The 24,946-nt window shown below is 35.9% G+C and overlaps 1 protein-coding gene across 1 annotated transcript in view; it reads left to right on the top strand.

Annotated features, from left to right (window-relative positions):
- The window catches only part of LOC104079841 (transcription factor SOX-6-like), a gene marked incomplete at its 3' end in the record, with an annotated part of 88,799 nt that overhangs the window by 58,574 nt on the left and 5,279 nt on the right, over positions 1-24,946 (top strand). The gene's annotated exons all lie outside the window — the stretch shown is intronic.

A 24,946-nucleotide genomic window follows, 5' to 3' on the forward strand; every position in this document is an offset into this window, starting at 1 on the left:
CTACCCATCAATTCTTCCATGGATTTTCTTAGTGAGAAGAAATTCAGTGTTACTGATTAAGCAACAAATTAAAAAGGTGCTTTTTTGTGCTGTGAGAAGGGGTCATAAGGCATGTTTGAGGAGTACACAAGGTACCTAAGATTTATTTCTCTTCATTGGTATAATTTTATTAAATAGCTACAAATATGTGGAAACAAAGAATCATGTGCATCATATTAATAAATCTTTACTAGTGTAAAAAAAAAAAAAAAAAGAAAGATAGTATTTGATGAAAGTTGATGCTTACAGTTTTACATTTCCACCAGGGAAACTTAAGATAGTTCAATTTTTTTATTATACAAACAGATGAAAGTTTGGCTTTTTTAAATAAATAAATTATAATTGGTCCTTCAGCTGTTTCAGGACCAAAATCTGTTGGATTCTCCTGTTGGTAGAATTATGACAATGTGTATATATTGGGCAGGTAAGAAATCCTATCGTAATGTCAGTGGCAGAAATATAGTATGCGGTTTTACAGGAACATGTTAAAATTGACTGTAACAAAATCCAACAAAATTATGTCTTGAAATCACATTCTATTTAAAGCCGTATTGTGTCTTAATAGTGTGGAAAACATTGAATGCTAGTTTGTCCATTAATTGCACAATATAGCTACTTAGTCTTTAAATAGAAACTACTTGAATGCTATTAGTGAATCAAAATTAAAAGAGGTGGGATCTCTAACAATGCAGAATAATGTTCTTTATTCTTTTATATGGCACAAAAAGCTTTTTTCATGAGCTTTCATTTATTAAAAAAAACAAGTTTGTTTTTCTGGATTTATGTTATTCTTCCTATTTTCTTAGTATATATATTCACTGCAGAGTGAATGGGTAGAGTTCTTGCTCCTAACTCTTTTCTCATCTACCTACAAAGCATTCTCACTCAGATTTGGAAGAATTTTCAACTCATTCAACTACCTTTTCCAGGATTATAGGCTGTTAGCTGTATGAAAAGGATCACCTGATTAGGCTCACCAGATGATGTGTTGACAGCCACAACTTACTTCCTGTGTCTCATCCCTAGAAACCTATCCTTAAGTGGCCTTAATGTCTGCACTATTCCTCTCCGCTACTAGTTGACTTCCAGTAAGATGCAATATTGAATTTTTGCTACTGCAACTGCATTTAACATTTTTCATGAACAGGCAAAAATACAAAAAAACATATGCAAACATGGAAGATAAATGATGGTTGCTGTTATGTCGTGCTTTACACTTACAGTATTCAAACCTCTTGACAAAGACATTTGTGTCATTTTATAGAAGAAGAAAACAAGGTGCAGCGTTACGTAGCAGAAGTGGCAGGTCTGACATAGGACTCCTTTCCTTTGGGCTCCCAAGCCAGTGGCCTAGCCGCTGTCTCCAGGCTGGTTAGCTCCTAGCTGATAAAATCGCTATCAGCCTAATAGCTTGGTATTAACTCATATTAGAATTTGTGTGCCTTAAATAATCTCAGAAAGAAAAAAACCCAACCCAACAATCTAGCCCATGGCAGCATGAAAACCAGATTACAAGAAGGAAATAAAGCAAAGTAGAGGAAGCAGAAAATTTTTAATCTGCCAAAGAAGCATACTTTTAAAAAAATCTTTTCAGTGTTCGAAGTGGTAGATTTCCAAATCATGAAGTTCATTTTCATAGTGCTGAATGAATTTCCAGTTAGGTAACTGGCAGGGCACACTGAGGTCTGAAAGAACTACTTTTCAAAATGTGTCATCTTTGGGAGGTCAAATATCTTTTTCCTTGATTTCCATTAGGTTCTAAATCAATTTATTTAACTGGCTGATATTTGTGGCTTTTGTGCAGACTTTCTGCTCATATTACTGAGAGCCTAACTTAAAGACATGAAGCGATGCAGTAAAAATAAATAAATGAGGTCATTAAGGAAAAAAATCTTGATTATAAGAAAGTGAGGTGTGGTCCTGTGAGGAACTGCTCTTTGCACCGACTGTTACTGGGAGTTGTTTATTTTAGAGAGAAGGCGTTGTTCTTGCTAAGGATAACCTGAGCACATACTCTTCCTCTGCGTCTGCACAACTACAACCCTCCCCCCTTCAGTGAAAGACTAGCATCTTGGTTGTGGGAAGGCAGTTCACTAAGAATCAGTGCCAGAAAAAAGGATGAAAGCAGAAAAAAAATGTACCACTGACACAAACTGTTTCTATTCATGTTTGGGAAGCACATAGACGAGAAGAAAAGATAGTTGGCTGAGAGAAACAAATAAAAATGGTATTTTCTTGCTTTACCTTCTATATTTAGAACACAATAGTGTTAATCAAGATATAATTATAAACTATATCTATTAATTCAAACAATAGAAGCTAATACAAAAGTAACAAACAGTCAATCATTTATTTTTTCTCTAAGTGGGATTGTTCCTGTTCACAATCACTTTTGCAGAGTGTGCTTCATTTGTAAAACTGCTTTTTCTGAGTTTCTTTATTAGGATTTCAGTTATTGATAATGGTCCAGATTCTTCCTTGAATTCCAGCCAAACAAGCCATTGACTTCAGGGAGGTTGCATGAAACTCAGAGGAGCATTTGGCAGAATGCTTTGTAGCCAAATTCCAGTGGTTAAATAAATCTGCTTGTTCATTTGATATGTTTATAAATGAAACACATAGGTCAAATTTTCAAAGGTCTATGAAGCAGTTGAGCTGAGTTAAATGACCTGCTCACCTGGAAAAAACCCCACAGCTGCCCATGCAAATCATCTGATTGTATGCTATTTGCCAGTGTGTGCATGCAAATACATTTATTTAAGGTATACAAGCGATTTGTTAGGCTTATGTCTAGCTTTTGCAGTGTTGGTTTTTTGTATAAAAATTAGGATCAGGAAATACTTTTCATTCTAATTTTTGCTATCATGTATTTGAATAAACAAAGTGGTGCAGGGCTCTTTTCTAAATTTCCAGATATTTGGGTGCACGGAGTTCTGTCCTCACCCTCCCTCACTGCATGTATTTCTGTTGCTTAGTTATCTAGTTTGTCTTCAGCAGCCACAGCTAGGCAGAGTAGCATCATTTATCACTATACAGAGTCTGTTTTAAGTTTTCTGTTTCTGTTCCAAATATAAATCTCTGGAATAGCATAGTCTTGCATGCATCAGGCAGTTGTCCCACTGAACTAGCCCGCAATGGTCTTTCTCAGTATGCAGGGTCTTTGAAGATCAAATACGAAAGGTCAGTCTTTAAGTAACTTAAGCAATGATGTTATCGTGAAAGGGTCAGAATTGGTCTAGCAGTCTTAGAGAAGAGTGACTCCTGGGTTAGCGGCTACTGTGTTGCAGGTTAGTTCTCTGGCTTCCATTGGTGGTGTTTACAACTGGAACTATCTATATTTATAGGCATTGTGACTTGAATGTCACATGCTGTCTTTGTACAGTATACTCTATTTTGGGAAGGATAGTGACTGATGTCCGTAGCTTTATCCAGTACAGAAGGCTGTTTGCATTATATTTCCCATATTTGTTCCTTCCCCTTTTATATTTGCTACTTTATTAAAAAGAGCCTAAACCTCCTATTTCGTGTGACATGTACACATTTAGTGGCCTCAAAATATTTGGATAGGTGGGAGGCAGCATGCCTGTTTCCTAGGAAATGTTCAATTTAGTAAAACGAAGCGACTTCACTCACTTGATAGCCTCCTTGTAAGATACACTATAAACCATATGGAAAATGATATTTGTCCCTGGTATTAGAACACGGGAGAGATGGAAAGAGGTGTTTTCTAGGAGCATTTTTTTGTGTGTGCATTAATGACTGGAAGAGAACAGTGAGGCACAACTGTTTAAATCTAGTAATTTAACACTATCCATTTCTGGAATAGTCTTGGAGAGAGTTCTGCATGAATGAATCCTTGAGAAAGTTATGGTTTCTGTGTTTTTACAGTGAATTAAATTTTTTCTTAAAATATGCATGATTTACAAAACATTCTAAAATGCTATTTTTGCTTGCATTTTATGAAATTTGTCTTCACAGATAAGCTTTCGGGTGTTTCTTGGTGCACTATATCAAATGTGAAGACCATTTTGAGGAAAATAAATCTGATGTTTTCCTGTAGCCCTGACCAACACTGTAGTCTAGATTTGCAGTAATTATTTCTCAGTATAATTGCTGAAAGATCTTTCTCATGAATTCTAAGGGTATATAAGTCTGCCTTATAAATATGTATAAATAAATATATATAAGTCTTGTATCACAGAGGCACTCAGAGATTTTTTTATTATGTCACTTTGTATGGCTATAGACATTTCAAAGCTCTCCTTTGTGCTCTCTGTTATAAACATATTTTATTTCTTTTGAAGTCTGTGTGATATACATACTAGCAATTAAAAACCCAGCTCAGGCTTTGAGACACAAGGTCTTCTTAATTAAAACTCAAACAAAAGCTACAAGCAAAAGCCCCACTATATGATTAAGGTCTAAAGTGTTATGATACATTAGAATCATTGTTAACTGCTAGGATTTAAAAAATCAATACACAGGAAAAAGGATCAACTGGTTCCAATTAGTGAAACCAATGAAAGCATACAACAAAACATAACAAAACAACGCAACCCAGAACCCCTACACCCAAATCCTTAAGAAATTGGTCCTGATTAGAAATATACCACAGGCTATAAAGGTTTCTCATAATGTATTTATTACCATGATCCAATGAAGTGATATGTTTAGCTTTATGTTGTAGCTCTCCAAATCAGAGAGATACTTTTGTTTTGCCATTTCTCAAGTCATTGGCATTTTGTGTAATGTGTTACAAAAGCTACATTTCCAGGTCTAAGCTGACCTCCTAAATTAAGTGGTACCTTGATATTTGAATGACTGAGTATTTCATAAGCACTTTCAACTTTTAAAATTGCATACTCTTTAGTCTGATTTGCTTGAAGAAGCTAATGGATTCCAAAATAAAAGTGTTTTGGTTAAAATTACCATGCCCCATTGTATCTATTTGTTATGATTAAGATACCGATATAATTACTTAGACTAATCACTAGTGTGAACTAGATTAAACTACATGCTCTTATGTCATCTTGACTTCTTTTGATATGAAATACTTTTCTTCAGATTCTGGATTTAAATAGACATACCCCGAACTGTACAGACAGAGGGTAGTTCTGTGGAAATGAATGGGACTACCCACTGTTCATAGTGCTATAATTTAAATTATGTTCATGTAAATCTTGTCAGGATTGAAGCTTACTTAGTGGGAAAAAAAAAAAAAAAGCAGCAGCAAACATTTTTTGTTGCTCTGGTCTTTTGGTCAGAGGGTCATATTTCAGTGGCACCTATCACAATCATGCTTGCTTCTAATGTTAAAAGTTAATGACTATTACTGTTTCTAGTTCTTAAAACTCCACAACTATAAATTACATTGTAATGAACCTTTCACATAAATCAAGTACTCCATATTGTTGAATACATTTTATAAATAATATCAACCAGGATGCATGCAGTATATTTCCAGGCATGCAATGAATTTGTTACTTACTGCAATCACATATATCTATGTATTTTTTACCTTACCAGGGTATGTTTCTAAGCTTAACAATTCAGGGCTAAATATATGAACTCTGTACTACACTGAAATCAATGGGACAGCTCACTTATATGTTGTGTTCTGTGGGACTCTGTCCCAAAGAGCATACTAAGAAATAGTATCAACTGTTCATGAGAAGAAGGAATAAGAAAGATAATGATGCTAATAATAAGAAACTTGAAACAGCAATATATCTATTTGGCACATTGGAAAAGACTGCCTTCTGGAATTTGATTCATTCTTCATTTGTACAAATAGTGTCAAGAAAATGCATGGTATTAAAATGTGTTTATTTTCAAATGCCATTTAATTTTTTAGCAGAAAAAAGGGTTGAATATAAATTAAAAAGTACAAGTAGGTTTTCTTCACTTTTTCGTTGATAATTTACCATTTTCTTCTGTTGGTAGGTTGTTTTGGTATTGTGTGTATATATATATTTAATTTTCATTGTATCAGTAATAGTTTTCTTTAATAAATACAGAGACTTTAACTGAGTCGAAGGGCTTCTATATTGAAGAAGCCTACCACAACTTGGAACTTAAGGCCTTCTCTTCTGACAATGGATGTCAGTGGCAAATTTCCTTTTGACTCAAGTCCCAGCTTAGTTGCCAATGAAGTTACTTACCTTTAGCAAAATAAAACTGCTACTGAAGACAAATAGACAACTTCATATGAAAAAGCAAGTGCATATGTAGGACTTTGCACTGCTAAAACAAGAGTGGAAGCTCCATTTCTTGTGTTTCATCATGTTTCAGTGCTTTTGGCTTTTTGTTGCTGTAAATATATAAAGTCAAATTCTAACAAATTAATGAATGTAAGCATTTATCTAGATAGATGTATATAGACACAGTACTGAAAGGACTGAAATTTTCTGTCAATTTGGATTCTGTGGAAACCTGCAGATGTACTTTATCAGTCTTTTGTTACAGGAGTTTCATATTAAGGAAATCTTTGATTTAAGTGTTGGATATAAAGAACATACTATCCTGTAGTGTTCTGTCTCTATGGATACTGAGCAACTTGGGGAAGGGTGTAAGGAAAGGGCAAACATACAGTAATATTTCCTCAATATACGCTTCCAATTTCCCATGAAATATGATTAATGGGCTTCCTGATTCAGAGGTGGTACATTCGGGTTTAATGGCCCTTGATAGAATTATCATCTATGAACATGTCCAATCACTTTTGAACCCTTTAATAGACAGCTGGAAAGTCTGTGGGGATAAGCTCAGCAGTTAACAGTATGCTGTATATTTGAACCTAGTACCTTGTAGGTGTCCCCTAGATCTTGTATTATAACGGACAGGGAATGGTTGTTCCCTGTTCATCTTCTCTGTTACACTACATTCAGTTGTCTCTTCTCCAGGTTGAAAAGTAAAAATATATTTATCTGTTCCTCATATGAAAGCTGTTACGCACTTTGGTCACTCCTATCACCCTTCTCTGCAGTTAATTTGGAAAGAAACCTTTTGCACAAAATATCCCTATTCTGAGCAACATCAAACTTTGGCACAGATTAATGAGAACCTTTCTGGCAATCCTTTTTGCCTCAGTTGGTTTTAAACTCCCTTTCTGAATATGGAGTCTGTCCTGAAGTGGGGTCTTGATGTGTGGATGTTGTGTGGTAATGAGAGCATTCTGATGATATCAAAGATATCAGATTTTTTTCTTAAGAGGTATATAAAAATACCTTACTGGGAACTTTACAAACCGTGGACCCAGAGGTGGCTCAGCAATGTCATCTGTAAAACTTAAGGGACATCGCATTAGTACTCAGCAACAATGAAGTATGAGCACGTTGGGGAAACTCGCATGCAACTGAGAATAGCAAGAACGTACTGTGCAACCTGACATAGCCACTGCCTCAAAAGCCTAAGCTCAATGAGGAATAGACGAAGAAGTACAAGAAGGGTTGTCCTTGTCCTCTCTAAATAAATTGACCCTTTGGAAGAGGTTAACTATCGGTATTTTTTTCAAGAGGTCTTGATTTGTCTAACTGTGTCACCTCACTTCAGATCTGACCAATGACATCTGACAGTTTTCTGCCGAAGGGCAGATCTAGCCAAACTGGGCTCATTTTCCTTGTTTTCACCTCCTCCTGCCAACATTAAAGGGATTTCAGGCTAATCAGGATCCCCTTGCTCCAATCATACCGCCCTCTTACTTGGTGAGTGAATTGGTCTCGATTCACTGTCTCCCTTCTGTCTCTCCCCCAAGTATTTATTTTGGATTAAAGTAAATAATTTCTCTGTTTTCCACTCCCTCCAACATTTTTTGTTCTGGCATGATTTGCCGATAGAGAAAATTTTCAAAAACACTAAAAACATCAAGTCTCATCAATTAATATGAATATACGAATTGTAAAGCAAATGGAGAGAGCTATATTGAAACAGTTTCCATAGGAAATTTGTCTGAACAGAGGAAGCAGAAATAGAAATCTATTAAGGACATAGCCTGCCCTGATTCCATGAGTTCATCGTAGGTATTACCCTCTGTGTTAATAAAATTAATAGAATTATATCCAGGCAGCTTGATCAGAAATGGTTCTTTATCACTAGCTCTCACACTGAAATCCTGATATTATATACATATTTTTTCTTACCCTTTTTTCTTTAAATTCCTGTTAATTTGACCCACATATCCTAGTATTTACCTTGATCTGTATCGATATGAATTAACGAAGTTTAGTGTTAGTCACGTTGTCGTAAATGTTTTTTAAGAGTTACACAAGATTAAGCTGAGACCTGCTGAAAAGCTGTTTAAAATTTGTTGCCCCGTGGATAGTGGTAATGAGAGGCTAACACCCTCATGTTGGGAATGAATCCTCATGTCTATTAAGATTTGTTTGAATAGGTTTCCATTACAACAGGTGCACAATTATTTTATGAGTAAAATATTATCAGCCTTCCAAATTAGCCAGGGCAAAATGCAAGTTGTCTGATTAAATAATCAAACCCAATACTTAAAATGCACTTGATTTCCACAGGAATTTTAAGATGCTAAGTCCCAGTCTATCAGTGAAACTGTGATTGTTTGCAGCATGCAAGTAGCAGCTTGTAGAGTATCCTGTTTGGTATGTTTTATATAATTCATCCTACATTATACAAGACAAAACCGCTAAAAAAGCATATAATAATAGGTTTTACTTCTAGTCAAACAATTTTAATCTACCAATGAAGGTGGTATACTGTGCATTAAAATCAGAAAAAAGTGGGCCTCTAATGGAAAATAGTTTGAAAGCGTTCTGCATTCAATTAGGAGGCACATCAGTTTAGAAATACAAAACCCTGTGTGTTGTTTTTTAAATAATTTAGTTTATGAAGGGGGAGGGAAAAAAGGAAAATCCTCTGAATCTGAAGTGCAGCTTGCAGTGTGGAGATCACATATGTCACCAGTTATTGAATAGCTTCAGTAAACACAGTGACTCAGAGACCCAAGAAATGGATAAAATCTGAAACAGTAGGTTCACCACGAATGGAAAACTTAGCAGTGCAGCTGTCAGACGCACATTACATACAGGTAACTGTTTGTTTTCATATCTGAATCTGTTTGTCAATCAAGGAATGCTATGAATCAGGAGATGGGGATCTCAAATACAAAACCACAAAGTCAGAGACAGCATCTGGAGGAGCTCCAAGCCACAAAAATTAGGGAAGAAGCACAGAGGGAACAAAAACTGTAAATGCTTGCATGGATTTTGCCTCTATATACATTGAATTTAAATAATTGTGTTGATACATCAGTAATAATAATTGCTGATAAAAATTATAGTCCTTATTTTGGGCAGCAATATGTTTTACTAAATGTGAAATTAAATGCAATTTGTATTAATTAGGGATAATATGAAAGTATGTAAGTGGTTGACATTTCCGACATTTTTAAACATACTACTATATGTGAAGATACATCTTTTGCATTTGTTTTGACCTGGAAATACTGTAGATTGATATATGCCCCTAATGTGTTCTGTTGAAATAAGATCACAGTTCTAACCCCTAAGATCAGAAAATTATTTATAGATGAGGTTCACCATACTTTGAAATGTAGTTACGGGATTTGATCATTGATGTAACTGTTTACTAGACAATTGTAGTTCTCTCTGGAAGCTGGAATATGATCTTAATACAGATACTAAAACAAAAATCTACTGTTAAAATGCAGGTGGTGTACTCAAGTTGGAGGATTTCAGAAGTCAGTGTAGTGTATACAGACATTTTATGTAGGTTTGTACAATTTAAGTTTTTCTAAATGTGCGTAAGCTTACAGAGACCAAGTTTTGATTGGTAACATCAAAGGCATACAAACAGAAGGTAAAGAAAATGAAATGGGCATAAGTGTTCTGTGGTTTGGTTTTTCAGATTCTTTAAGAATCATAGAGTTCCTTTTAATTGTAACTGAAAGAACTTCTTTTTGCCTTCGCTGCTTTGCTGTGGTGCCAGGAACCGATTGCCTATGTATCGTTGAGATTCTGCAACAGTCACAGGATGACTGTGGATTTTCTTTTAGGGATTGTAGTGGATAGATGGTTCCTACTTCAGGATGTATTTGTAAATTAATTAACCCCCTTCTCTATTTTGTTGTTGTTTTCTTCACCTCCCAAGGGTCTTATAATGTAATTTTGTGTCTCTCAGACTTCAGCCAGAGATGAGGGTGCCCACTTCTTCTGAAATGTAAGGATTTTTCTAAAAAGAAATACGTTAGCCTATCACGTTGCGGTCTGCCACTTTTCAAGATAACAGTGATTGACAAAGGCACTTTGGGTCTCTCTGCATACTCTCGGATAACATATCCTACCATCAGACAAGTATGAACACTTGGTGCTAAGAACTGGCTGTGAGTGGGCCATAGTGAGAACTCTCCGTCTGCTGACCTGGAAAAACCATAGTCAGTCACCACACATAGCTAAAGTTCAGTTAACTTCGTAGGTAGGTAAGTCTCTTCTGTCACTTTGCCTCTACCTGTTCCCTTCCATGTGTATTGTGCTAACAAACACTGAGAAAAACACTTTTCTGAATTATAGTTACAACTGCTGAAAAGGGCTATGGTGATAATCAGCAAATCACCCACGACAAAATATAGGTGTTAATTGCCCATCAGCTGAATCTGCTATAAGAAATTTACATTATGACAGCTATACCTGTGTAAAATGTTTGAATGCATTAAACACATAGAAATTAATATAAAGTTCGAGTTTGGAAGTGAGGGAAAACTGAAGATTTATGTAATGAAAATGAATGCTGTTTAACTTGTTTTAATGAAATAGTCTTCACAAAGGAGAAAAGTGTTCTTCGCAACAGGCCCACTCCAACACTTGCAGCATGATCTGTAAAAGGAGAACGCTGCTCTTCACTGATCAAAGTCAGATCCTACAGACCAGCTGGCATCACCAAAGCCAGGCTGAGACTGCAGCTACTATCCAAAATGGTAACTATCCAAAATTTATAGACTCAGTTTCTGTGATGGTCCTTAACAACCTCTGAGAGGTGTGTGGGGTTTTTTTAAACAAAACGAACATGCCGTTTTTCATTGGAGTTCTGAAAGAGTTCATTTTCTGTTGTTCATGAACTCAAGATACATGATACTTGTTTAATGTTCTTGACTGACTGCTAGAAGATAGGAAATGGTTAAATGATACAGTGAGAGTTAGAAGGTTAGTTGGTAAACTAGGTAATGCTTTTGCCATGCATACCTATTCAGGCTTTTAGAGTACTGCTCTTTTTTGTCAGTGTTAGCTATGTCATAGCAGGCGTAGAGTTGTGCAGTTGGTGAGGCAACTGAGAAAGTCACTCCTCTTGGAATGTATACACTGAATTAATACCTAAAGCAATACTGAGTACTTGAGTTAGTAAAAATCTTTTTTTTTTTTTGCATAGGGAAATAAAGGTGAATGAGTGTGTGTGAGTTTTGCCTTATAAATGCATTTTCTCTGTTGTCTTCACATGTCAGATTAGTATTCATTCTTATGCAAGCTGGTCTTCTTACATGGACTTTTGTCTGTATATGTGGAGTCCATGATATAACTGAAAGCTTACTGCAAGCTTAGCTTTACTGCAAGCTGCTGAGGTCCCCTAAATTCAGAACATTTAACGTACACAAAAGCAGAAAAATCTTGTCTTTGCTATTACATATCAAGCCACTAATGGAAGAGCTCCAAGGAGGAATTTGGAAATTTGTAAGTGAATGCAGTCCTTGCTACTTTGAAGTTACCAAAGTGCTACTGAGTTCTAGGAAGTGATATCTAAATACCCCATGTCCTTCAGTAGTTCTTCAACAATGTTTCCATTTATGACTCTGTTTATTTTGATACCCTGAAATTATGATGATAACATAATGTATTGATGGTTGTATGTTAGAATTTAGCTGTAAGGGTGCAGTTGAAAACCTTTTTTGTGCTAAGGTTATTACCTATGTGAGACTCAAAGTGAGCAACTTAAGGTTTTGACTGAAACATGTCAGCCCTAAGCCTGTGTATATTCACCTTGACGCAGATGCAGGTTCTCATGTCCGCTAGCTGGTGTTGCACATCAGAAAAGAAAATGAAACTACTTGTACATTAAGGAAAGACAGTTGGTTGACCCATAGGTATGAATTCCCATACAGGGAAAACAAATCTTAATAAAAAATCATCAAATACTGTGTCTGAAGGGCTAAAGTTGCTACCCAAGAACTCAGAGAAAAAAATGGAAAGAAAATCTTTGGTAGAAAGAGGAAAAAACAGCCAAACATCCATTTGCCTCCAGTAATCATAAATGGACACACAGGAACAAGGAAGAACAGGGAAAGCATATACTTTCACACTAACATTATCCCAGCCTCTCACTATTTTCAGTTCTAGGGATTTTCTGATCCTGATGTGGTTTGTTTATTTTGTATCAGTCAACTAGATCTCTCTTCCCCCCTTCCAAATACTTGTCCAGTCTCCCTTTGAGCCCATATAACACTCTGAGCCCACAGCATCTTTTCGGAAGATATTCCATGGCTCTAGTGTCCACTGTGCGAAGAACCACCTCAGATGAAAATGAACTGAAAACTTTTTAAGATGATGTTATGTGACTCAGACACATCTATCTCATTTTTAAAAATAGTGTAAGATGTCATCTGAGTCAATGGGTGTTAGACACTTAACGTATTTTTAAAAACATGGCCATAGATCTATCTGCGATACTAAGAGTCCTAAATCCCTTTAAAAAACCTGGCCCAGACACACCTAAATCTAAGAAACCCCTTGGAAGAACACCCGAGATCTTTACAGGTGCAGACAGATTGAAATTTTGATGTATATTTAAAATTCATAGAGAGGAAATGAACATAAAATACATTGCTTAAGTGCAAAATTATTTTGCAGTCACCATTAGCCTTCATCTTAGTGGGCAGTATCTCAGCATCTCAGTTACACTGGTGTTACTTCTGAGAAACATATCAGAAACATTGCAACGAGTTGCAATAGGTATCTTTTTGCAGACATAGCTCATTTTTTTTAATAGGACACTTAAAAGGAAGATGGTTAACTTTCAAAACCAATTGAGAGACGTCTTAGTAGAAATCTGTTTTCCCTGCTCCTGCTTCTTCTTCATTTGTGGTTTTAGTTTTAGTATCTTGTTATGAAGGAAAAATAATGATGAAATTGCAGTCACTGTAGAAATAAAGTACTGAAAATGCAACTTGGACAGTGTTTTATTGTCTTAAAGAGAGAGGAACAATTAGGGGATCCTGATTTCTTAGATATATCCCAGGTCTATTTATAATATATTGAGTTAGAATGCTGTTATAATGGAATTCAGAACCTCTTGCTGTGTTTCCTACTGCTCCCAGTGCTTAAAGATTTATTCTGAATTATCTTTAGACTGTGCTTAAAGTTGTGCCTCCGTTCAGGCTTTGAATACTAAATTATATTAAGTCTTTTGAATAGGCAGTGTTTATGTTTTCATTCTGAGTGATCCTGTTTGAGTGGTAGAATACCTATATAAGCACAACAAAATAACATGATACTACTCTCTGGTTTGGGACTGTGAAGAATTTCATTACCAGTGATTCTGTAGCGAAAGGCTGTGTTAAATGTTTTGGTTTGTGATCAGCTAGGTATACAAATAAATTGAATTAAGAAAATTTCCAACTGTACTTTTAGTCGCTTCTAAGAAACATCTGGCTAAACATACTCATGCTTGTGGTTAGAGTATAATTATACCAGAACACTCTTAGAATATGTGTGGAACTTCAGTCTGCAAATGTAGGCCACCTCTTTGTGCTCTGGTTAATGTGATTTAGGAGGCTTTTCTGCAGTTAGAAAACTTGACTGATAATTTTGTAACATATTTCATAGGAGCACAACAAGCTTGTCATAGAATTCTAATTTGTTCTGGAATGTGTTCTGTTAATTCATTTATTTATAAAATAAACCTTGAGGGAACAACAAGCATAGTTTACTTGTTTGGGTTTTGTTTCTCATACCCATACGGTGAGGTTGTGGTTATTTCAAAAGACATAAGATAATTCATATTTGTAGCATTAATATGCTCTGCTGAATTGGTTTTACAGCCTGCTAGGTTGTGTGTAGCAGATAAAGTAGCACTTTCAATTTATAACTGTTTGATTATGAAAGAAATTTAAAATAATGTTCAGGTTTACAAGCCTGAAGCTGCCAATTTTGACCACCTAATGCCATTATTAATGAATGTATCAATGGACCAGTTTCAAAGCCCACTGAAATAAGTGTAAATCCTTCAACTGACTTCTGGGGGCACATTCTAAATATATAAAATGTTGTTGCTTTTCAATACATATCAAAGGCTTTTGACTAAATTGTCTCTTCTCAGATGAAGTAGGAAGTTTCTTCTTTACAGCTTCCATGATAGACAGGCTATGCTAATGTCCTTGTTTTGCAATAAACTTTGCTTCTTCATTACTTATCACCAGAGGCAATAAAAATCTTCAGAGGCAAATATAAGTTTTTCATTGATATACTTGTTTGTATTTGTAAGACATGAAAGATGAACATGTAATTAAGATCAAAATTAAAATTTATATTTAAAGTATATAAATCTTGCAGTACTAATACTCCTCAAATTTATATTTAGACATTTTGAGTAGTGTAGCTAATAACTACTAACTAAAAACTCATGGAAGTAACTTATTTAACAAGATATAAAAAGTAACTGCAAGACATCGTAAGTCAGAGTACATTTCACAGAGGCACATCTCCTCCTCTGTGTATATTGTGCATTCTGGATGCAGTAGAAGAAATGCATTTGGGTTACAATTTTGAGTATAGGAAGAGAGGCAAGATTCCTAGAGTGTTTTGGAGTGGGATCCTCAGTGTTAGCTCTAAGGCAAATGAACTCCAATAATTGAATCTTAATATGTAAATCGATTAGACTTTTTATAAAAAAGCTGCAATGGCATCTATGGAAAGGATCTCCTCCCTTCTTGCACCCATATTAATTCCTGTTCTTGTTCTCATAGACCTTCCTAGTACACAGATGCTCAGGTTCAATATAAGGCACCACATCGTCTTCTTTAAAACTAGATTAGCCCTGCAGGAAGATACAGTGATGGCATGTTTTTTCGCCTGATTTGCACATGTCCAACTGCAGGAGTACACATAAAAGCTGTACGGACTTCAACTGTCACCTTTTCTTACCATCACCCCATGCATTATTTATAGACATTACAGTGCAAAGTATTCCTTACTATTTAAAGGGAAGAATCATGTTATTTCTGCAAATACTGTGACAAAAAGCAGAAAAAACTAGTATTAAAAACCTCCTTTTCTGTAGCTTGCTGTTTAAATCGAAAACTTAATTAAAACACATGATTCTTTTTCATCTCTCATTATTAATCCATAGTTTAGACAATGTGAGAAGACTGTACAAACAAGCAAAAGTTTCTTTTACATTGTGAACTTTTTTATGAAAGACAAATATCAGCTAACGAAATCACAAGTAACTATAAGCCCTGTTATATAGGGAAATTAATGTCATCTAATTCATACGAACTATACTCATCAAATGAGATACTAAACTAACTTTCTCTAAACTCAGCTTCCTTCCAGTCATTTTTATGCATGTACATATACAATTCTCTTTCCAGAATAAGATTAGATAGAACAGATATTCAGTTCATCCCTGTGATTGAAGATACAAGTTTTAATTGGAGAGCTCTTTCCTTCCAAACAAGTGCTTTTTTGCACTTGCACCGCAACAGGAAGGAATACTAGTTTAAAAAGAATGAAAAATTGTGTAGATCACTGGGAATGGTATCATGTTGACATAATAAAAAAAAAAAAGATTCATTTTGAAGAGTGTCATGGTACCCAGAAATCACTTGTAAAAGTTAAAATTGAGTATGGAAACAAAATGATTTTTATCCAGCTGTACGCTGTTATGAAAGAACAATCAATGAAATGGAGCAATTTCAAAATCAGTCCTGAATTCTCCATTTACATTTTTTTCTCCAGCAGACTCCTAATCTTTTCATGTTGGTTGATAAGATGCTACTTATTCCAGACTGTCATCAATTGTGACTCTCAACATTGTAATTCCAAAGAAGGTACTACCTATGATTGTATATAAGCAAAACAAAATATCATTTCACATCTAAAAGAGGACGTTACAAAAAAGTATCTTTCTTACACCTTTTACTGCAATGTTTTATATGAATATTAGAGATGGCTTGGCATTCATATGTCAGACCATCTGTTCCTCCATATCAAGGCATGGGTGCAAATGTTCATCCAGAACTAAAATATTTTTCTGATTTTCTGGAAATGAAGGGTAGGGGCTTTCCATTGATTTCAAACATCTAAAACATTACTTAACTAAATTAAGATATGGTGACACTACTAGTGCAGCAGAACTCTGTTCAGTAAATTTTATGAGTCAGAAGAGAAAAAAAAATTTGAAAGAATTACCCAGGAAGCAAAATAATGTTTAGGACAAAATACCGTTGTGTTGGAATCCCTCTGAAGCTGGTGTGAAAGGTGAGGCAGTATTTCTCTGTGTAAGCACCTCGTTCTCAGTTTCACATCTATAGTTTCACATTAACCTATAAGCTGCTCATGGAGAGAAGTAAGAATTTAATAAGAAAGTGCATTTAGAATTTCTAATACTATGTACAGTTTTGTACATCAAATGATGCTGTCAGGACAAAGCAGTCTCAGACCTAAAACTGGGATGGTGCTATAGAATATATATGTATGTATAGGCTTCTTTACTAACATTTCTACACACCTAATATAGTGACTTTTGTAGAAACTGAGAGATAGAATGTCATTAAAAACAATGTTATTCCATAACGTTCAGTGATGAGATATTTTGCACTTCTATTTGATATGTCTGCTATTGGTCCTCTGACAATTACAAAATTCAGCCAAAGCTAATGGAAGAATCCATGTGTTTTGAGTCAGGGTCAGAGATAAAATGATAGGGAAGGTGAACAACTGGCTTCACTTACTATTTATGGGAACATGGGGATCAGTTCTTACACTGTTGTAAATAAAGGATATTTCTACTGAAGTTTCTGGTCCTACATGTATGTGTAAATAATGTGAAGAGAGAATTAGGCCTGCTGTGTTGTTAATTCCAGTGTAATGAAGAAGCTACAGGCTCTGTGAACATCACTGTTATTGAGGGCCTAATTTTTCTGATGTTTAGTACTTGTGTCCCATCTTCAGAAGGAAAGACTTTGGCTATCTCCATTTCTCTATGAGACTTCCCCTGTTTTGCTGTGTGAGAACTTAAAGCATTATAGGGCTATTGGGTTGGAGTTAGTTGTACAGCCTTTGCAAATGAGAAAAGTTATAGGATTTAACTTTCAAACCTTTTTTATGACTTTCTCATCCCCTTGAGGAAGACGTAACGTTGGTCTGCTATTGTTTTTTGTGCTTAATGTGTGTTCCCTGATAGGGAAAGGTGAATCAATCTTGTGCCATTTTAACTTAAGATACTAACTTCTACAAAAAAACCTGGCAAACATGATTTGTGTGGGGAGGTTTGCACAGAGAAGGTTCCAGTCCTGAAAGTTTATTCCTACTGGGATTTTTAAGTATTTCTGCTATCCTTATTAACACAGTTGCTGGCATCTCAGTTTGGTTTTCTACAGAAGATGAACTGTTATATAATTACATTATGGGTTTTTTCTGTTTATCAATTCTTTTCCTTTCCAATGCCTCCTTTATCCTTTGGATTTTTTATTTTTTAATATACTATTTCCTTCTGTTATATGGCCCACAAATACAGTTTGGAATCTTTACTGTTTCTATCCTCAGAATAACATCCTCCTCCCCTTCCCCCTCCCTGATCTAGGGAAGTACTGTCATCTGTATTTAAATGGAAAAAACTAAAACTGAAGGTCAGGATATTTTTTCAGCGCTCTGAAGTCCTGAGTGAGTACCTTAAATGGGTGGACTATCTTTCCTCCTCTCTTGTTTGTAAATTTTTTTACTTTAAAAACATTGGAATTGAGCATTAACGTCAATAATAATATTAATAATAAAAATTTTGCTCCCTATATAACACCACCATGTTCATTTTATTTTGGTGTGCTATGCCTAGGGCTACGGTATTATCAGTTAACAAAATAAAACTACTCATTTTTCTTTTCTCTGTACATCGTATTTTAGTGTTTGTATCACTGTACAGATTACTCACAGCCTGTGGCCTCTGCTGTATCATTATGTTCTAATTCAGCAAGAACAGGTTGGCTTTGAGTTTTTAGTTGCAATGTATAATACTGTATTTCTCTGTCTACATCCAGTATAATCACATTTTTTCCACACAGAGTCTGAACAGCTCGTATTGAGTATATATGAAGAATTTCTAAACCCACTGAAAGCACTAAAGCATTCATAACCGAAATCGCTACGTGCTGCTGAAAAACCCTAGGAATAATTTATTCAAAAAATTGTCATCTTCTTTCTTCCACATGCACATGCATGAATTAACACTTAATATGTACTTGAATTAACACTTAATATGTACTTCTAATATTATTTAGAATGTAAGGTGACAAGTTCTTCTGGAATTTGAGAGTAATTTAAGAAACTGGCTAAAGGGTTTTTTTTTCTTTTTTTTTTTTTTAAATAGCAAACAATACTAAAGTAGAATTGTATATATGAGATAGTAACAGAATCTCTAAATGTAGTTAAAGTCCTCCAAGGCTTATGTCAAATAGAGTTGTTCTTTTCATGTGTGTGAAAGAAAGGAAGGAGTGCAAGAGATTTGTTGGAATTCTGCTTTTTGCTGGGTGTGGGTTTGGAGGAGGGGGGGGTTGAAGCTCTGGCTAACATCACATTCTTTCCTACATTCCTGATGTGGATTACATTTTAGGACTCAGCTGTGGATTCACCGCATCCCTAAAAATGGGGCAACGTATCATTGTGCTGCTCCATGAGCTCACCAGGACTACTCAATCCAATCCTTTGCCTAGCAGGTTACTTTGACAGTTTTGGAACTGTCTGGTAGTAACTTGTGAACAGTTTATGTTAATCCAGTCCCTGCAGTGTCTTTCTTCTGAATGTATTGGTTTACTTTGATTAGAACTGTTGTGAAAAACAGTCAAGGAAGAAAACCTCTGACTATAAGATGTTCCTCAGGAAACACTTGCGAATTGCTAAGAAACAATGCAAGAACAAAAAGTCCAGCAAACACATGAGACCAAAAAAATGTTTAAGGTCACGAAAGAAAATTGTCTCAGCAGAGGTGGTTATTTGCAGGAGCAAAACTAAGGCACAAGCATTTGCTGGGAATGCTAAGGCACGTAAGCCTGCCTCAGTAGTCATCAGATGATGGCAAATCTTTAGGGGAAATATTCAGCTGGATTACTATATACATTCCTGTGATTTATTTGTTCTTAATGCAGAATAAACTGTTCTGTGATTTGTGAAGTCTGAGGAAGGGATAAATCCTTCATTTCTTTTGATAAGGGAAAAAACAACTGGGTGTGACACTTTAAGTGGTCAAATAGGGTGCAGCTGAAGGTGAACGCTCAGAGGTGCAATGATCAAGTGAGGCCTGCGAGGGCACCTGGGCCCAGACCCCTGCCTCTGCCCCAGCTCAACGTCCGGGAGAGAGCTGGATGTGCATCGCTCTTCTGCACGTCTGCTGTCTCCCCCGGTCAGGCAAGACGTATGTGTGGACTGGATGAAAGCCTTGGTAGGATCCAAACTAACCGGCGGTGGGTGCAGGACCCTGATGTTTGCTGTGAGACGTGCTGGCAGCTCAGGCTGCATGGAGCCAGAGGGGTGGCTGTGGTGATGGAGGTGCAGCTGGGCCTGCAGCCATGGGCCCCTGCCCGCTCCCTCTCCTGTCCCTGGGGACACTGACACGGGAAATGAAGGGTCGTCGTGACCTCGCGGAGGTAATTTCATTTTTCACTCCGCTACCTGCAACTTTATGGCTAGTCTAGGAAAGACAGTCTGGCCTATGATAAGTTTAGGATTGTGTTAAAACTCTCCTGTTCTGTGACTCATATTAGTTTCATATGGCCTCCACCTAAGAAACGGCTTAAGCATCTGAGCTTTAGTGTATGTGAAACTAGGACGAATCCTGCAGTTTGACAGTAAGGCATTTTCATCCTTCTCGTAAGCACAGCTAACTTAAGCCATCTTTTGTTTTTCTAAACCTGACAAACAGATTTTGCTCTACAGAATATTTTCAGTAGTTTCTAATATTTTTTCCCATTACTGTTTATGGAGTATTGATTTTTCCTTGCTCGAAGCTTAAAACACAGAATCATTTTGAGACATAAGGCGGGGGGGGGGGGCGAGAGAAGCTATCCGGTGTGGTTTGCATGCTGGACATGTTTGCTGTGCTGCCTTCTGCACTGGGATGCTACAAAGCACAATGGAAGCATTTATAAAACTTTTTATTGACTAAGGACTGGACAGTAGCATATGGGAACATCAACAATTGCTAACTGATCATGAAATAAAGAAATTCCAGTATTCTAGTGTTATAAAAAGAAGGGGAAAAAAAAGTCATTCAGAACCTAGTCATATTGGTTCAGCTGTTGTAACCAAAGACTGATAAGATAATAGAGGTCTTTGTGGCTGTTTTCTACTGAAATGCTTTATCTTTATGATGCACTTGGGGCCCTTTAGAGTGGAAAGCTTTTTAAACTGCTGTTGGAGTTAGAACTCAAATTAGATGCTATTGCAATGGCAAGGGGGCTTCTTAGTCAGGCAGCCCTCACAAAGTGACTTTTATCTCTGAAGCCCTTCCATTAGATTGTTACTTTCTTCTGTTTTCCCTGTTTATTTTTGTTGACTTTTGCTGCCCTATTTTGTGGCATTTAAAAGGTGACCCAATCAAAAAAGGGTAAATGCTAAATGCTGGACAGAGCCTATGAAGTAGAGACATCACAGCCTATCTGATGTGTGCTGCAGACTGCCGTGTTAGACAGAATGGTTTAACCAGGTTATCTCTGGGCAGCTAAGATCAAATACACTTTCTTTTATGTCTAGCATTGTGTTTTTGCTTTCTTTTCAAACAATGTCCATAAAAAAAAAAAAAAAGAACTAACAGAGGAATTGATTCATAAAGGCTTTTTTTTTTTTTGTTTTAAAATGCTGAAATTGCTTAACTTGATTCAAAATCATTTTTGATTGTTGGTTGAATTGCTTTGGTTGATGATACTTTGGAACTGCAGTTATGTGATTTAAAGCCCTTCTTAGTTTCTGGCAAAGTCCATGCTTCTTTCTCGCATTACTGTCTCTTGATTTCATAAAAGTCACACTATGTGTTTATTCTAAAAACATAACAGGACTAATCATTTGTGATTTATTAATTTGTATTTCCTGTAAGTATATGAGGCAAAAGTTAGTTTAGATGCAGTGCATAAACAAGGATGATATTTGTCATGCTTTACACTAATCACAGAATTCAAGAGAACCAATAATACTTTGCAGCTGTGTAGAGATTCCGTGCAAAGATCTCAAAGCACTTCAGCAGCCTTAACTAACCAGGCATAAAACCCTCGGATTGGTAGTGTTTTACTTTGTGTATACACGTTGGGAAACTAAGGCAAGCACATTCAAGAGCCCACAGTAATTTAGTGTCACAGCTAAGAATCCTACTTCGGCAAGCTTTGGATCACGCCTATGAATTTTTGGCTTATTTATGACTCCAGTATTTTGTCGTTTATTCACTTGATAGAATATGTGGCTTTATCTTGTTTTCTTTTGCTTAGTGTCAGAGAGATTAGTTTAAATTATACTATGTAAGTCTAGAAGTCTATTTTTTGTTATTCCTGCTTATTTTTTTCCCTTACCAGCAGTTATTATTCTGCCTCTATCTCATGACTCCTTGCCACAAGGACAGTTCCAGATTTAACACTGAAAACCCCCTGTGTTTGTTGACATGCAGCTACATCTGTATAGAGACTGAATATGTAGGAAGAGATAACAGAAGTGTTTTAAGGCGGTAAACCGGAGATTGATATAGGAACTGTTAGTAGTTATATTATGTATCTATACTTACAGGATACTAGATTTTTAATCTTTTTTGCGATGCTTAAAGAAATCTAGGTACATAAAATGCAAGGTGATGGTTATGATTTTTATTAAATGCATTTTATTGTAAGATATAGAATGATTTTTCTATTACTTAGTGTACCAGAAATCACATACTATTGTGATCAGTTTTAAAAGGTAGGTTTTTGCCACAAGCAGAATTCTTTCTAAATGTAATTTTAGACCACAAGTTGAAGTCTTCTCTCTTTTTCAACAGATTTATAGCTACTTTTTATTGTCTCACTCCTGGTTAGATTGACCTATGACCAGAATTTCTCAAAAGTTCTCTTTGATGCCTTCGTTCTGTTCAATCTGACCATTTTATCTCAATTTGTGCTCAAATCCATAAAAAAAAAAAAAAGGGTAAAACAATAAGCATATAAGGAAAAATTAAAATATTTCTATAACCAAATTATTTTTCAGTTTATAATTATAATCAGATTATAATTTTTCAGATTATAATCACAAAGACAAGAATATATAACCAAAGGACTGTCACAAATAATAACTATTTTTTCTGAACTTTTGATAAGACTGTTATATTTTCATTTTAAAAAGAAGTCCTTAAACACTATCAACTTCCCACCAACACTCAAAATTTTAAATACTGCTGGTAAAGGGAGTCAATGGATCAAATTCAGTATATCTGAAGTCACTGAAATAAAGGCCCCTAAGAAAAATGTGTCAATTTTAAAGGTCTTTCCTAACTGAAGACCATTTTGTGATAGAGCCAAAGGTTAATAAAATCAGTAGTGAATGTAGCAATTTTACAGATAAGCTATTCACAACAAGTGTAGTTACTTGAATAAAAAGCTAATTCAGTTCTAAAATGCCACATGCAGTAGCAGTGAATAGCTGCTTTTAGGTGCTTTCTGGAGGAGGATAAAATACAGAATCACAGCACTCTTCTTTTTCAGCATCCCTGGCTGCCTGTAAATTGCTGTGAATGGGACTGTAGGCTGACAGGCTCTATTAAGACAAACTGCCTTTCTCATCGGAGAGATAAAATAAATCAGGTGTTTAGTCAAATTAAAATACTTCAGATGGAGCAGGCCCTGGGGAGCACTGATCCACCTGACAAATCTGAGCGAAACTCAAGACAGATGTGTTTGGGGGATAAGGAAGACCCCATGGAAAAAAAAAATGCACTGCTGTATTTGGAGTAAGAGAATAGGATTAGAACACAGAGAGAGCACTGTGATATATAATATTTTATGGAAGCTGGCATATTTACTGTATATTTTTTACTAAGCTTTTTGTTTTGTCTGTTTTTATGGCAAATACATTTTACAGATAGCTATATTTTTATTTTATTTATAGATATTTTTAGTCAGCAGAAGTTGTTTATTTACTGGTAATGAGTCTAGGAATCTCATTGCTTGCTGCAGTAAGTGGATGCAAAACAGATGATGATGGCACACAGCTACTGATGACCTCTCTTGGCCCAGCCAGATCAGCTCAATCTGGTCTGCATTCTGAGCAAGTTGTTTTTTATTGGTATTTAAACTGTAAAATAATGGTTTGGATTTTCCACTTTAAAATTAAATTAGACCTCCCCCCCCCTTTGCCCCATTCATTCAACAACGTTCTGCATCTTAGCTTTTTCTTGTCTTGAGCAGTGTTCGCTTAGGTGTCTTGCAGCTTCATGGAGGTCTTGTTATTTTCCAGGAGCACAGTGTACGTTTTGTGGCCCTCAGTTCTAGTCTGTTGTTGGATTGCATAGTACAAATTAAAGAGTAGAGTACTTTAAATGGGGTCATTCATTTCAGATGTGTTTCTCTGGGGGGGAAAGGGAAAGAAAAACAATTACTATGAATTCCTGAATAAGAAGAGTTACTTCTGCCTGCTATTGTATAAAATTCAGAAAAAAAGAAAAAGAAATGACCTTATAAACTTGCTGCAATTATATCAAATGGTTCTAACTAATCATAACAAAACAATCAAATTTTGTAGCCTTAGCAGGCACTCTTTGTGGTAGCTCTCTACTCATAATATGAAGCAGGTACAAAGTATACAGAATAATATGGAAATGGAGCAGGAGATTAATATCTGCCTTGGGTGCGTAAAATATTTTATGACTGTAAGATCAGGGGCCTGCATTACAATGCCAAAGCTGCTTGACAGATGTGGAAGTCTCAAGCTGTGGTTTCCCAGGTGGCAGTGGATGGCAATAAGTATCATTTGAGGCAGCTGGTTGCTTCCCATTGGCTTTCTAAAATAGGTGGAGTGGTTGATCTCTTCTAGTCACGATGGGCAAGGGAATTTTTCTTTGGCAGAACAGTCTTTTATCTGTGAAAAATGAATTTCAGTATACAATAACATATTCAAAAGCACCTAAATAACCTTTGATCCATGGTGCAAAATCTTCAAGACTGAATAATAGAGTTTAAGAGGGTTAAGGTAAGTCTATACTGAAGTTGCAGATAATTGAACTGATGTCAACAGTGTGGAGCTCAGTACAAGCTAATGGATCCTGGCAAGGCAGAACTTTCAGTGCAGATATTTTCCTGGCCACGTACATGCCTAAGCTTACTTTCAAAAATCTTTTTTGTTGTTGTTGTTTTGAAACAGCTTTTTGCACAGAACTCTCTTATAGTTTCAGTCACACATATCACGCTAGGGTTTTGCAATAAGTTAGTCTGAATAGTAGAGTGTGCTTCAGGTTTAACTTCATGCATCCATCATACTTTTTGTGACTAAGAAAATTGCTAACCATTTCTAAAACTTCCACTACAACAGAAGTTACTCATTTTGCCTTGTCTGGAGACCTGTGTCACATGTATACTGAATTAAGATTTGGCATTACAGGGTACTGAAACATTAGTTTGTTGCAGACTCTTTTAAAACTAAGATAGTTAATAGTGGCT

The sequence above is a fragment of the Fulmarus glacialis genome, unplaced genomic scaffold (assembly GCF_000690835.1).
Source record: "Fulmarus glacialis isolate BGI_N327 unplaced genomic scaffold, ASM69083v1 scaffold16377, whole genome shotgun sequence".
NCBI classification, from domain to species: Eukaryota; Metazoa; Chordata; class Aves; order Procellariiformes; family Procellariidae; genus Fulmarus; species Fulmarus glacialis.